Source organism: Suncus etruscus, chromosome 9 (genome assembly GCF_024139225.1).
Source record: "Suncus etruscus isolate mSunEtr1 chromosome 9, mSunEtr1.pri.cur, whole genome shotgun sequence".
NCBI lineage: Eukaryota > Metazoa > Chordata > Mammalia > Eulipotyphla > Soricidae > Suncus > Suncus etruscus.
The window spans coordinates 40,240,168-40,255,253 of record NC_064856.1 but is presented as its reverse complement, the minus strand read 5'-3'; the positions used below and the strand labels follow the sequence as shown (position 1 = coordinate 40,255,253).

The window sequence follows — 15,086 nt, the reverse complement described above, 5'->3', positions numbered from 1 at the left end:
AATGGTCTCAGAGGAATTTTAATTCCTTCTAATTAAAAGTTCAATATGCAAATATGTTCCATTAGGCATGACGAACCATATGTCGTATTGTAATCTGAACTTGCTAACTTCATCTCTTTAGCTTTGTGAATAAAATTCTTCCTGATGTGTAACTTTTTAAATTTTAAGGGTTTATATCTAGCAGGTTTCCTCTGCCAGGTAACTTATGTTTGACTTTTGATTCTATTTCAATTTAAAATGTATTTATCAACAGTTATTCAGAGGCTCCTGGGTACAAGAAAGTGAGCTAGCCCCAAACATATATTCTGTGACATGCTCTTCTAATTATTTTTAGTCATTATTTTTGATGAAAACCTACTCTTTTTCAGTGTCCTCAGAGAAAGACCCAAGTCTCGTGAGATTGAGATTGGAATTGTGTATGTGACAGAAATATACAAGAAGAGATTCAGACCAATAGCTTTGGCTCTCTGTTCAGATCCTTTCAGAATCAGCAGCTAAAGCTTTATATAAAGTTTGAACCACAACTTTGGAAAATTGAATTCTTTATTTCATGTCTAGTATGAAGGCTCTACTATATTGATTTTAGCCAGCACACTCAAATGGCATAAGTTAAGTCAGCATCTAAATTGCTGTTGACAATTATTGAATACCTACAGTGTACCAGGCACTATTAATTCAGCTAAAACTCATTAATTCAAGTGACTAACCAGATCCCCATTAGGAGGTCTTACATTTTACAAATGGCCAAGCAAGAGAAAAACACCCAGCTGAAAGCAACAGAACTGGCAGGCACTTTCATCATCTGCTGTTAATTGGAAGAAGTAGAACTAAATTTTATTCAGAATAATGCTTCATCATGACTTTGGAAAGTAATGAAGTCTCAGAGGACCTAAAATGGGCTTCTGTAATAAACTTTCTATGAGACATGACAGATAGGTTGAAAGAAGAGTAAGTATTTGCTATGAAAATTTTAAGGGCTGTGGATAGGTAAAGTAAAATGAATACAACTTACAATTTAAGTGGCTAAGAATTAAAAACAATCACAATGTTATTTTCCCCAGCCATATATGCATAACTCCTTTTCAGAAAGAAAAGGAATTGCTCACTATCCATTGCTCTCATCTAATATGTGGCTGAGAATAACGGATGGTTGAGAGAAGAAAGGCTGGCAGAACTTGAGTTTCCAAATGGTGTGGGTCATGCTACAAAAGATCTGAGTGCCTTCCTATAGTGTAAAAAAAATAATAAATTTATATTCTGATTACTTAAACTGTTTCACATGACTTGACATTGCATTCTTCTTGTGATAGAACAAACCTCCCTAGTGACTTTCTATAGCTTTATATTTAAATATGTTCCAAAAATATTTGGGTAGGGGCTGGAGGAATGGCTCAAGCAGTAAGGCTTCTGCCTTGTGTGCGCTAGCCTAGGACAGACCATGGTTTGATCCCCTGGCATCCCATATGGTCCTCAAAGCCCGGAGCGATTTCTGAGCTCATAACCAGGAATAAACCCAGAGTGTCACCGGGTGTGGCCCAAAAACCAAAAAAAAAAAAAAAAAAGATAATTCTGAAGAGCTAGGCACTTCACCATATATTAGTAATAAAACCCTAAATAAAAACAATATATTTATGCTCTCATGAAGTTTTCATTGTGGTAGAGAATTGAACTACCACATGAATAAGCAATTGCTTTATTACAGGTATACTATAAACTAGTATAAGAAAAGGTACATTTGGAAAAATTGCCAGCAAGTAAAGCTAACTAGCTTGGATGATAATCCAAATGATAACTGTCCTTTGCTGCACCTATAATATTTTATTCATTTATTTAGTTCCGTTTGTTTCTTTGTATTTTTTGAGTCACAATCTCTGGTGCTCAAGGGTTAATCCGGTCTCTACACTGAACAGTCACTCATGCCAGGTTAAGGGATCATGTGGGCTGCCTAAAATCAAACTCAGGTTGGCTACTTGCAAGGCAAGTGACATACCTGCTGTACTATCTTTCCGGCTCCCACCTATTCTATTTTAAGAATAAAGCTAAGTATTTAGAACTATATTTCTTGTTTACAATTCCTCTATGATGATAATCAAATACATCTTTTCACAGACGACTCTTGTTCTTTGGACTCCAGGGCTGCTAGATTTTGCCTAACAAACCCTATAGATTGATTATAGTTTCTAAGTTTCTGAGTTATAGCCTGTAACTGCTATGCTGTTTTATTTAAGAATTAGTTAATATTTTACCTCTTTTGTATCTCCCATACAGAAGCTGATTTTTCTCTCCACTGCTCTTGTTCAAACTCTTAACATAGTAAAGTAAATTGTCTAACTCTCTGAATGGATAATACATTTCTTAAGGAAAGACACTAAGTTTTCATTGTATTTAATTTATTTTTATATCACCAACATCTTGTTCATTCTGTACCTGGCATTTTTAGGACTCAATAAATATTTATTGAATAATTATTGAATGAAATGAAGTATATTCTTAGAGAATTCAGTATATAATAAAACATACATTTATAATTTTATTTGAACTTTTAAGAAAATATTTGAAAGACAGACTTTCACTAATAGGTATCTAAAATAGCCTATGCATATGGAACATGCTAAATATTAATTGGAAGACTTAAAAGAACCATTGTGTTACTTTCACATAATGATCAACATTATAAATATCAAATAAAATGCCAATTGTATTTTAACCAAATAAAATCTACCTAAATACTTTTCCTTGATTTGCATTTGCAAACTTTCCTTGTGCTAATCACTTTGGGGAAAAATGGGCTTTGAAAAGATTTTATTTTTACAATATCAAGAAGTGTCTAATAGTGATCTGGGAGCTAAAAAGTCAAGAAAGAAAGAAAAAAAGGAAGGAAGGAAGGAAGGAAGGAAGGAAGGAAGGAAGGAAGGAAGGAAGGAAGGAAGGAAGGAAGGAAGGAAGGAAGGAAGGAGAAAAAGAAAGAAGAAAACAATGGCTTCTCTACAATAAGTTATTATTTGCTTCATTTAAAGGTCCTCAATATTCATAATGTTTAAAAATCAAATTCTTACAATTTTTAATTTTTCTCATATTTTTATTTGATTTATACCTAAGAAATTTATTTATTCTGCCTTACAACTAAATTAATTTTGACACCATTGCCTTCTTTGATATTCTTCTAAGAATCCAACGTAGTTTTGTATCTTATACATATTATTATAAACAGGTTAAAAGCTATAAATGTCATTTATTTCTTGAGAAAAAAAGTGCATAATTCAATTCCATTTAAGTAAATTTATTTTGGGCAACATTACTATTAACATCCATCTACTATCAGGCTGCATTTCTTGTGCCTAGTACAATGAGTACAATACACTAGTCTGTAAATATATGCATGTTCTAAGAAGTGTAATAAAATACACAGCATCTCTGATAGAACACAATCTTAAAACATAATGAAGTGTGAATGTATGAAAAATAAACACTTTCAATATGTACATATAGGCAGGGCATACTATCAATGATACTCGATGATTTTATATTGTATGTAACATAGATTTCTTGTTTTATTATTTTAATTATTTTATTTATTTACTAAGCCTACTTAGTTCTTTATGCCTAAAACACATTACAGTAGATTGTGAAATGTAAAAACAAATGTTTATGTTTTCAAGATTCTTACCAATTTTTGTTCATGAAAATAAAATTATCAAATACATTTCCTAAGACCTTTACAATCAGTTAAGACTTTGGCATTAAAAATACTAAATATCTTATGCGTTTATTAAAGGTAAATAAAGGGCAGAGCAATAACATAGCGGTAGGGCATTTGCCTTGCATGGGTCCAACCCGGGATGGACCCAGGTTCCATTTCTGGCATCCCATATGATTCCCGAGCCTGCCAGGAGTGATTTCTGAGTGCAGAATCAGGAGTAAACCCTGAGCACAGCTGGGTTAGCCCCAAAACAAACAACAACAGCAAAAAAAGTAAATCAAAAATATCTCTAACTTTTATGGTCAAAATAATTTTCATAGTGTGAAGATAGGATGCAAATAAATCATACAATGATTTCTCTTTTAATGTTACTATTTTGGAAATTTAGGTTAATGGAATAAATATGACTACATTACATAAAATTAAAAAATATGGAATGCTTCATGAATTTGCATGTCTTCCTTGCACAGGGGCCATGCTAATCTTCTCTGATTGTTCCAATTTTAGTATATGTGCTGCCAAAGTGAGAACAATTTATTGTTTTTTGTTTTGTTTTTAGGTGGGCTGCCCCTGGTGTTGCTTACTGCTTATTCCTAGCTATGTACTCAATGATCATTCCTGGCAATGTCTCTGTGATGCCAGGAATTGAAACTGGGTCCGCTGTGTACAAGTGTCTACTGTTTAATAAGAAATACTGTATTGTGTCTCCAGTATTTAATAATAGTTAAAATATTTTGTTGTTGTGTTGGAAATTGAACTCATAAATTCACATATGTAAGAAAAGTATTCAAACATATATCTCTGGCCCTGATGTTATTTATTTATTTATGTTGGTTTTTGGGCCACACCCATTTGATACTCAGGGGTTACTCCTGGCTAAGTGCTCAGAAATTGCACCTGGCTTAGGGGGATCATATGGGACACCGGGGATCGACCCGAGGTCCTTCCTTGGCTAGTGCTTGCAAGGCAGACACCTTACCTCTAGTGCCACCTCACCAGCCCCTGATGTTATTTTTTAACTGAAAAAAATATGTCTGGAAATTGGAGACCTTCTGTAGGATTACTAAAGATCCAATATACCCTAACTGAAAGAAATTATAATTTTCTTCTGCTGTGAAAAGACACAGTGGGGTAGTGAATTGATAATATAACAGGTAATGTACCTTCCTTGAATGCAGCCTCTCCAGGTTGGTCTCCAGTACTACAGATGGTCCCCAAAGCACTTCCAGGAGTAATCCCTACACAGGGCTAGGAGTAAACCCTGAGTGCTTCTAGTGTGGCTCCACACTCCAAAATAAGAAAGCATATTTTGAAAACAGGTCACAGTATTGGGAAAGGAGGCAAAGCTGGGCAGTGCTTCCTCTGCCTAAGGTAGGAGTTACAAGGTAAACCTCAAGGTTAGTCTTCTTACAATTTAAGTACAGCAGCTTCTCAAATTCAGAAAAATTTTGTAAAGTAGTTAAATGAATGCCAGTGTAAGACTACAGTATCTCTGAGACCTTAAGCCTCGCTCTATCCCTGATTAGCTATTTATATCACATTAGTAAAAGTGTTTTCATTATCATCTCTGCTAGACAGGTCACTTACCCAACAGCTTTAGGGGAGTGAACTTGAGCAGTAGATCAACTAATGGTGTGATGTTTTATTGTGAGAAATATTGCAGGCATGTAGGTTAATACAGTGGTTATGAATTCTTTACTTTTTAAGGAGATAGAACTTAAAACACAAATATCAAATTTCGCTCTCTTGCATTATGCGTCACATTATTTGTTATGAAAAGAGTCAGATTACAGTTATTGCAACTATAATAAAACAAAAATATTTTATTTAGCTTAGAAATACCCCAAGGGACCCTAATGGATGCTGTGACAATAAGGGATAGCTACAAAAATCTTTCTGGAAACTTATTTGAAGGTATTTCATAAAAACTGTATATGTTCATAGAAATAAACTGTACATTAATTCCTTCCATAGAAGGAATTACTTCCATAGAAGTAACTGATTAGAAAATATTGGCCAACAGAGATATGGCTCAGAGTCAATGTATGGAACCAATACATATGTCCTAGAAGGAAGACTTCTTACAAATGAAACCTATCTAAGAGCTGTACTATTCCTTATTTTAGTGACACTGGAGGAAGGCTCATTGGGAGAGAATAGTAGGTAGGAGAATTCAAATAAAGTTAAAATAGCTCTTGCTTAAAATATTACTATAAATAGTACCTTCAATTTCTATTCTGCATATAATGTGGCTTAATTAGTATTTATATGGATTTTTTCTTTAATAAAAAAGTAATTATCAGAGAACTATGCTGAATCATTGTTATGTCTCTCAAGTTTCTATAATTGTCAAATTGTTTGGAATAATTACCTAGGGTCCCTAGAAAGAGTTTAAGTCTGATTCACTGATTTCCCCCTCCCTGCGCCATCATTTGCTGGGTAGTGAGTGTTACCTACTGCCACCTAGTGGAATGTTTCTGAACAGCAGAACTTGGATTAGCAAATTCTTTTTATTTTATTTTATTTTATTTTATTTTATTTTATTTTATTTTATTTTATTAACACCTTGATTACATACATGATTGTGCTGTTTGGGTTTCAGTCATGTAAAGAACACCACCTATCACCAGTGCAACTTTCCCATCACCAATGTCCTAAATCTCCCTCCTCCCCACCCGACCCCCGCCTGTACTCTTGACAGGTTTTCCATTTCCCTCATACATTCTCATTATTAGGACAGTTCAAAATGTAGTTATTTCTCTAACTAAACTCATCACTCTTTGTGGTGATCTTCCTGAGGTGAGCTGTAACTTCCAGCTCTTTTCTCTTTTGTGTCTGAAAATTATTATTGCAAGAATGTCTTTCATTTTTCTTAAAACCCATAGATGAGTGATACCATTCTGTGTTTTTCTCTCCCTCTCTCTGACTTATTTCACTCAGCATAATAGATTCCGTGTACATCCATGTATAGGAAAATTTCATGACTTCATCTATTCAAATTCTTATTAATTCAAATAAGTTTAGTGACATTGCACAGTGAAAATAATAAATTTTCTTTTGTGGTTTTTGGGTCACACCCGGCAGTGCTCAGGGGTTATTCCTGGCTCCAGGCTCAGAAATTGCTCCTGGCAGGCACGGGGCACCATATGGGGCTCCGGGATTCGAACCGATGACCTCCTGCATGAAAGGCAAATGCCTTACCTATGCTATCTCTTCGGCCCCTGAATTTATTATTTTTAACTCTATAAATTTTTAATTGTGATAAACTTAAGAGAAAACGGGATCCATTTGAATTTTGTAAAGGTATACAAAAACGTGTTCTATTCATTTATATTTTTTATTTATTGTTCAAGGCCAAACTAGAAAAAGCTAATAATGTATTCAGACCTTGATATGTCTACTCAGTCCTGGAGTTTATTTTCAATGACCTCTAGATATAGATTATCTAATTTTCATTGGTTCACCAGTTCTGTGTTTAACCAATTTTATTTTTTTCCTGGTATGAATACCTACTGATGTATTATTAATATATATGTTTAAAATACTTCCTTTCAAATATACAGTCTTCAGTAAAAAAACAAATCATTAAACTCTGATAACAAAATTGAGATCTTATAATATTGGAGGATAGTAAAGAGAGATGAGGCAGGCTCAAAATTATTTTAGGGCACAGGTGTTTTGTTTGTTGGCACTTTGATAGTGGGATGGTACTTTTGCATGCAAAAAAAATAAATAAAAGCATTGACCTGATTGTAAACTGTTACCTTAATAATAATCAAGTATATTTTTTCATATCTTCAAACTTGGAAGAAAAATTTAAAGTTTTATTTTAGTCATATGATATTAAAAGAACATTAATGTAGGCAGACTGTTCATCAACATCTGTGTTAATAATGTTTCCAAAAAAGAAACCTATGACTTAGAAAATAATACACTCTCTAGTAGTACCATGCACTCAAAATTCCCATAAAAAAGTCTCTTAAGACTGAGATCTCTAGATACAAAGGTCTGGTTTTATCACCCAGGAAGGAGCAGAAGCCTTCCAAACACCACGAAAGCACCAAGGGGAGAGTAAATGAACCTGAACGAAGTCTATAGTTAATCCCATGACAATATACTCCAAGGGTGGAGAAACCCCATATCTCTTACGCCAAGTGAATTCCTTTTCGAATGACCCCAATATTTACTGTGCCATTGCAGGAGGGAAAAAAGGCAAAAAGCACAAAACATATTTTTATATTTTTTATATATATAATTTTTAAATACTCATTTATTTATTTTTTTAATTTTTATTTACCTATCTACTTCTTGTCGATTTCCTTGTTTTGGTGTGGTTATTGAAGTTGTCCCCATTTACATTTATGTTTTTTTCTTCTTTTCTTTTCTTTCTTTATATGCCCTGCCATGTTTTTTATCTCAAGACCATGGCTATTTTTGTGGTGCTTATCATTGTTATCGTTGGAGTGCTCACTGGATATTTGACACTTCTTTTTGTACTGTTGGGGTGTTACACCTTATTTTTCTCTTTTGTCTCTCAAACCGATGATGAGAACCTTTAGAAGGATCCCGCCCATTTTTGGTGTATTAGACTTTTACCCCAGTTTATTACTTTTCTCTTCTTCAAACAAAACCACATAACTTGAACTATCTAGTCCTGCCTCCCAGTTAGAGGGAGAAATAAGGGAGGCACCAAAACCAAACAGGTGCAAGACTACTAAGTAGTAAACTAGGTACAGAGGGGACCACATTTTCTAGCAGCCCCGAAGGTGAGGGAGGAGGATTTAGGAGGTAGAACGAAAACGAAGGTAAAGGGAGGACAAATCAGTGATGGGAATCCCCCTGATTTTATGTAAATATGTACCTAAAATATTATTGTCAACAATATGTAAGCCACTATGTTCAAAATAAAAAATATATTTTAAAAAAAAGTCTCTTAGTTGAAAGTATGAAAAGTATGGCTGTCATAGGGAGTGGAGTAGAGAATGTGTGTGACCGTAGAAGCTTCAACCAGATATTTTATGTATAAAAATGTGGAAATTAGGCCATTAGAGTAAAGCAGTTTACATATGCACATGGGTATAAAAATTATCATTTTATGTTTATTTAATGAACAAAATGGCCAAGAGATAATTATCTGATAAATTTTTACTGACTCTGTGGGACACATGTGGCACATGAAAGCCACTGAAGAACCATTTTCAGCCCCTAGAAAGTAGCAGTGACTAGAACATTGTTTATGTCCATTAGATATTCGTTGAGTAAATTAGTTAGCATCACATAAAAATGTTTTCTGAGAAAAGTAATTATTTATATTTATATGGGTATAAAATGTTTTTGATTACAACATAGATAAAGATTCATGTCAGCTTTTAGTACAAGCCTATGAATATTTTGAAAATACGGCAAATGTTTAACTATCTTTACCTCTGTAATACTGTTAAAATGCTTGCCCAACCAATAAAACCTATTCAATAAATACTTGCCAATTGACTTCTGATCTCTGGCTCCCGAGGAATTTTACAAGATGAAGTTATTGTTTATACCTGTGTGTAAGTGTGTAAACTCTAGCAAATAGAATCAGAATTTTTTTCCTTAGAGCAAAATTGATTTTAATAAAACTAAATAAAATCCTAAGATTTACTTAAAAACTCATTCTCAATAATCTATATTAATTGATATGTTATTGATAGTAAGTTGGGGGTCAGAGAGATAGTATGATGGGTAATGGCTTGCCTTGCATGTAAATAACTTATGCTTCATGCCCAGCACTACGTATGATCGTATGAGCCCTGGCAGGAGAAACAGTGAGCAGAGCCTGGAGTAAGCCAGGAGGACCACTGATTGTAGCCCAATACCTGCTAAAAAGAAAGAAAAGGGAAAAAAATGATGCTTAGTATATGACTTAAAGAGTTAGAACATATACTAGCACATGCAAGATTCCAGTTTTTTTTTTTCACTTTTCGGGGGCTTACACCTCGCAATGTTCAGGGGTTATTCCTGACTCAGAAATCGCTCCTGGTAGGCTCAGTGGGATGCAAGAGATCAAACATAGTTCAGCTGCATGCAAGGCAAACTCCCTACCAGCTGTGCTATCACTCCAGCCCCCATCAAGACCTCCAATTTCTATTCCCAAGCACTCTTAGTCCTCTACTACACCTACAGAAAGAAACTTCCATATTCTCTGAGCATCCGTGGATAGTAATTCCTATAAAAATGAATGTTGGATGCATCAAGCAGTTCATGACTTTGTCAAAGAAATTATCGCTCAAGATTTGAATTATGTGAAAACATAGTGGCGAGGGAAATCCTTAGTGTCAATGTGGTATGCTGAATCAATAATAGATTCTATGAGTGCTTGTCCAGCCTGTGAAGTTCTAGAAAAGCACAGCTGTTTGTCATGAAAAGAAAGGCCACCACATTGCCACAGCTAACTCTAACCTTGTACCACTTTCAAGTAGATTGCAGGATAAATTTTGTAAAATCTGTACTATAAAAAACCCTGATGCAGTCCTTTCTCGGGACTGCAGAATGAAGAGGGTCAGCTTTACTTAAGTGATTGGCTTCCTGTTTTTCTTAATTATACAAAATGAGGACAATGCAAAACACAGCTGCTAGAAATTCAGATGTTGCTCAAAGCCTGAAACATCACTACTTGGTGATGAAAACCAGAAAATGCTGGCTGGTAATGGGGAACAGCAGGACACACTTCAGGGGCATGCTTACTACAGCAGAAAAAAAATCAGATTTCACCTCTGTAAAGAAGACAAGGTGAACTTTTTAACTACACAGACTAAATGGTAACTTAATTTTGACATATGCCAATTGTAAACAGAAAAGAAATGGCTGGAAGCCTCTAGAGAGATTCAGCCCATTTTCAGCGTATTTGACTTTTGACTTCTTTTTTTTCCTCTTATTTTGTACCCTATTCTATTGCTTTTCTTGCCTTCAAACAAAACCACATACCTCGATTTTTCTAGCTCTGCCTCTTAAATAGAAGGGGAAACGAGGGTTCCAGGACCAAACAGATATGTGATCACTAATAGTAAGCCAGTGTTCTGGCCCCAGCCGTGCCTCTGCAGATTTTGGATGCCTAGGGAGGAATTTCTCACCCCCTCCCCCCAGGGCCGGATTAACCAGGCGTGGCCCTGAAGACCCGCCTGGTGTGGGGGAAGTCATGCTATTGATTGTAGCTATTGATTATAGCTACAGTGGAACAAGAGACATCTTCTACACCCCAAATTCATGTAGAATTAATGGAAAGTTTATTAGTTGTACACTGTATGGATTAAGGGCTCCTAGTGAAGAGAAGCACTATTGACTAGTCAGGATTTAGAACAAATCTAATCGAAGGTATTCTATGATAATGAAGACACTCATATATTCCATTTCCCTTGGAAGATATATACTAATTTTCAGTAGTGAATTCAAGTACCACTACCTCTGTAATCATTTTTCCAAAAATCAAGCCTAACTCACAGCCCCTCTATCTCACTTTCTCAAACTGCTCAAATAAGTTGTATATATATCTACTATATGTGATGTGATTATAGGAAGAAAAATCTCTGGCTTTATGGCTTTATCACCTTAAAAATTTTTCAGCAATTTTCAGTATGAAAATTCTTTTTTGTTCGTTTGTTTTTGGGGGGTACTGCACCCAGAGGCATTCAGGCTACTCCTGGCTCTGCACTAAGAAATCACTTTGAAGGGCTCGAGGGACCACATGAGATGCCGGGGATCGAACCCATGTTGGAGGTATGCAAGTCTAATGCCCTACCAGCTGTGCTACTGCTCTGGCTTCAAGTATGGATGTAAACATAAAGCATTCATCAATTCAGATAAACTTAATGAAATAAAATACTGTTTTTATGTGTTCAATCTCATATTTTGAATTAACAGATAATTTCTACTGAATCCAACTTTATCCTATTATGCATTTATTTAGGATGAGATAATTTGTTTTATTTTACTAAGGGAAAGCAGCTCTCTCAAATTTGTTGCTGAAATTCTTCAAAGAGCACTTTAGCCCTATGGGGTCACCAATGGTCACTCAAGTTTTAAATCACATATAAAGTACTTATTAGCCTGATATCGGAGTGTTAATTCACACATTGTATCTGCCTCCTAGTTCATTGACTTAAAAATTGAAAATGTATATAGGAGGTAAGACACAGTTTATTCTGCAAAGAAACCCTGACACTCCTGTAAAGTTAGATAAAAGGATTGCTATTTAAGAGTGAAGTAGAGAGAGAAAAGAAATTTCTTGAGTATAGGAAGCCCTACTGTTTAATTAGGTTTTAAATGCATACAAAGTATCCTATGTTTAAAAAAAAGTGTTCATATATGGAGTAGATATGAATTAACTTTTTAGTTTGTTTGTGGGTGGGTAAATGGGCCATACATAGTAGTGCTTAAAAATACTCCAGACTCTGTATTCCTGGCTCTATGTTCAGTCTATGATCAGGACATCATATTTGGGTTGACCACACATAATATATACAATATCTCTGGACAAATATTTTGCCTTTATCTTACTTATACAGAACAAATGTTAGATAATAGCAATGTTATATTTCATGACATCTTCTGAAACAACATGTAGCTATGTTACAGTAAGAAGTAGTTTTCTAGAACATTCCCTAAGATACTGCAAAGAGGAACCCTTTCTTAATTACTTTCAGTCTCATTATGTTGACTTAACATTGAGGCCATCTGTAAATAGGGTAAAATGAGGGAAATAACAATGTTAGTGACAGTGTGACCTTTTTCTGTGAAAGAGAAAATCTCTTATGCTTGTACAGCTATTATTTTTGTTTTATGTCAATTGGTAAGATTGTCTGATCTTAATAAATATATTTCTTAACATTTGTGTCCTCAACTTAATTATGAGTGAAGTAGGGTTGGCGAATAGATGGATAGATGTATTGAAGTTTAAAAGGAAGGGCTTGTGAATGATTAATAAACCAAAAACTACTCAAGATACTTCAGTCTATCTTAGTAAAATAAATAATACAATTTTACAACATGCATATCTGAGATAGTCCTAATTTTTGAGTCTCCAAACAATCCAAACACTGCCACTTTTTTTTCTTAATCATCTTGTATTTCATGCCATCTTCTCATCACATTGATTTTTGCAGTTATCTAGTTTCCTTGTTCAAGATTCAGCATGGATGTTAATTTCTACGGGAAGTTACACCTGACTTTTTTTTTTTTTTTTTTTTTTTTTTGGTTTTTGGGCTACAGCGGTTTGATGTTCAGGGGTTACTCCTGGCTATGTGTTCAGAAATTGCCCCTGGCTTGGGGAGACCATATGGGACGCCGCGGGGATCGAACCGCGGTCCATCCTACGCTAGCGCTTGCAAGGCAAACACCTTACCTCTAGCGCCACCTTCCCGGCCCCACACCTGACTTTCTTTATGAAACTTGTTTTTTCATTGTGTTCACATATGAATACTTCTGATGCAGATATGATCTTATTTTGGTTCTCTCGCCTCTCTAAATTGTCTTTTGTAAATACATAGAAGTGCTGTATCTTTAAGGGTATGACACAAAGTAGGTATCACTATGCACAAAACAAATCCTACAATGTAGTTATCACAGCTCATTATTTTTTAATTTGTTTTGTTTTGTGGAAGACCTAAACACCAGCCTTGGTCAATACCAAGAGCTTTTGTGTTCCCTGAAACCTTTGATATATAGTTCCTGGATTTTGTTAATTTTATTCCTTAAGCTGCTTTCTTTTTTCATTTTTCACCCTATATCCCTGTATCAACTTAATTAAGAAAATATACTTTAGAGCCTACTTGATAAAATGTATATAGACATACATCTTAAATTTTTTAAAAAAATGTCCTCTGCATTTATCACACTCATTTCTGCCAATTTTTTTTTTTTTTTTTTATGAAGGAAAGTTATCCTTGTGACTCAAAGCTTGAGGACTAGAAAAGAGGGTTGGAGGAAAAATCTGTCTTTTGACATTTAAAAGCTAGATGCTAAAATTAGAGAACAGTTAGCACTTCTGTTTAATAGTGAGATGAGGGTACACACATTTATGAACATTCAAAATAGGCCAACTTTATATTTTTATTAGCCACTCAGGTTTTTACTATAAAGGAGAGTGCATACAAAGTAAAGAGAATGTAATTTGCCATTCCCACAAATTTTGCACTAATACTTAAGCTTTTTTTTTTAAACTTTAGGTATACTTTTGTGTTTCCTCCTACATTATTCCCCCATTTTTTCCTCTTCCTCCTCTTCTTTCTTTTATGTGTCTGCTTTCTCTTCTTCTCTAATCCTTTTCAGTCTTTTTTAGGGAAAAAAGACTACATTTTAACTACTTATTAGAGATGCATACCAAATCTCTTTTTTTGGGGTGTGTGTGTGTGTGTGTGTGTGTGTGTGTGTGTGTGTGTGTGATACTTGGTGATGCTCAGGGATTACACCTGGCTTTGTACACAGAAATTACCCTGGAAGGTGCTCAAGGAGTACCAAATGAGATGCTAAATGTCATGTTGGACAAATGCAAGGCAAACACCCTCCCTGCTGTACTATTGATTTGGTCCATCATATCAACATGTCTTATAGTGAGTTGCTGCCTAGTAACAGACCAATATAAGTTTCTATCAGTCTTCTTTTTGGTGACTCCACATGGCACCCTCCCCCACATTCCCTTTTCATCACATGTCAAGTAAATTTTTTTTGTGCATTCTCAATGTCATTTTTCTACTCATGGACCAACACTTTTCTCCCACACAGTTTTCAAAAAGGTGACAAATGGTTACAAAAAAAAAGCCTCAGAATTCTAATTATAGTTAAATGCAGAGATCCAAGATAAGAACTGACAAGCAGGGAGAAAGGGTAGACAAATATCTGTATTTTGAAATATATTTGTCATTTTGGGAACAAAAAACGATTTGGGAGGGAAGAGAAAATTACAGATAGATTTCATATTGATATTAATGACTTACTAATGGCAAGTTTTAGTTATTGTATATTAACTTATTATTTTACCCTTATTATTACAATTTACTAAGTAAATAATGTAAAATACAGCTCTGTGTAGCTTTTCAGTTTGTAAATCCTTGGATGATGGAAAGTAAGTAAAGATATACTTTCACCTCAGTTTTATATTGGAACAGGATCTGAAAAATGAAATGAAGTTAGATTTCAACACATATATTTATAAATCTTATAGAAGATTTCAAAAAGCTGCAAGCCTTTCTGTGATTTTTAACTAAGAGAGAAGATTTACTATCTTCTTAAAAAAAAGACTAAAACTTGACTTCCTTTGGTCATGGGGCAGTTTGAGACTGGACCGTAGGACATCTTAATTTTTCTATCCATCTTAAGATCTCTGCCACTCAAGCCATGTGAACGTGAGCTAGTT

The 15,086-nt window shown here is 34.7% G+C and overlaps 1 protein-coding gene and 1 non-coding gene across 8 annotated transcripts in view; both read right to left on the bottom strand.

Annotated features, from left to right (window-relative positions):
- The window catches only part of DLG2 (discs large MAGUK scaffold protein 2), a 2,242,830-nt gene that overhangs the window by 1,069,620 nt on the left and 1,158,124 nt on the right, over positions 1–15,086 (bottom strand). The window lies entirely within an intron of this gene.
- Positions 4,126–4,231, bottom strand: LOC126019857 (U6 spliceosomal RNA). Its single transcript, XR_007499474.1, has one exon. It is a non-coding gene; the product is annotated as a U6 spliceosomal RNA (small nuclear RNA).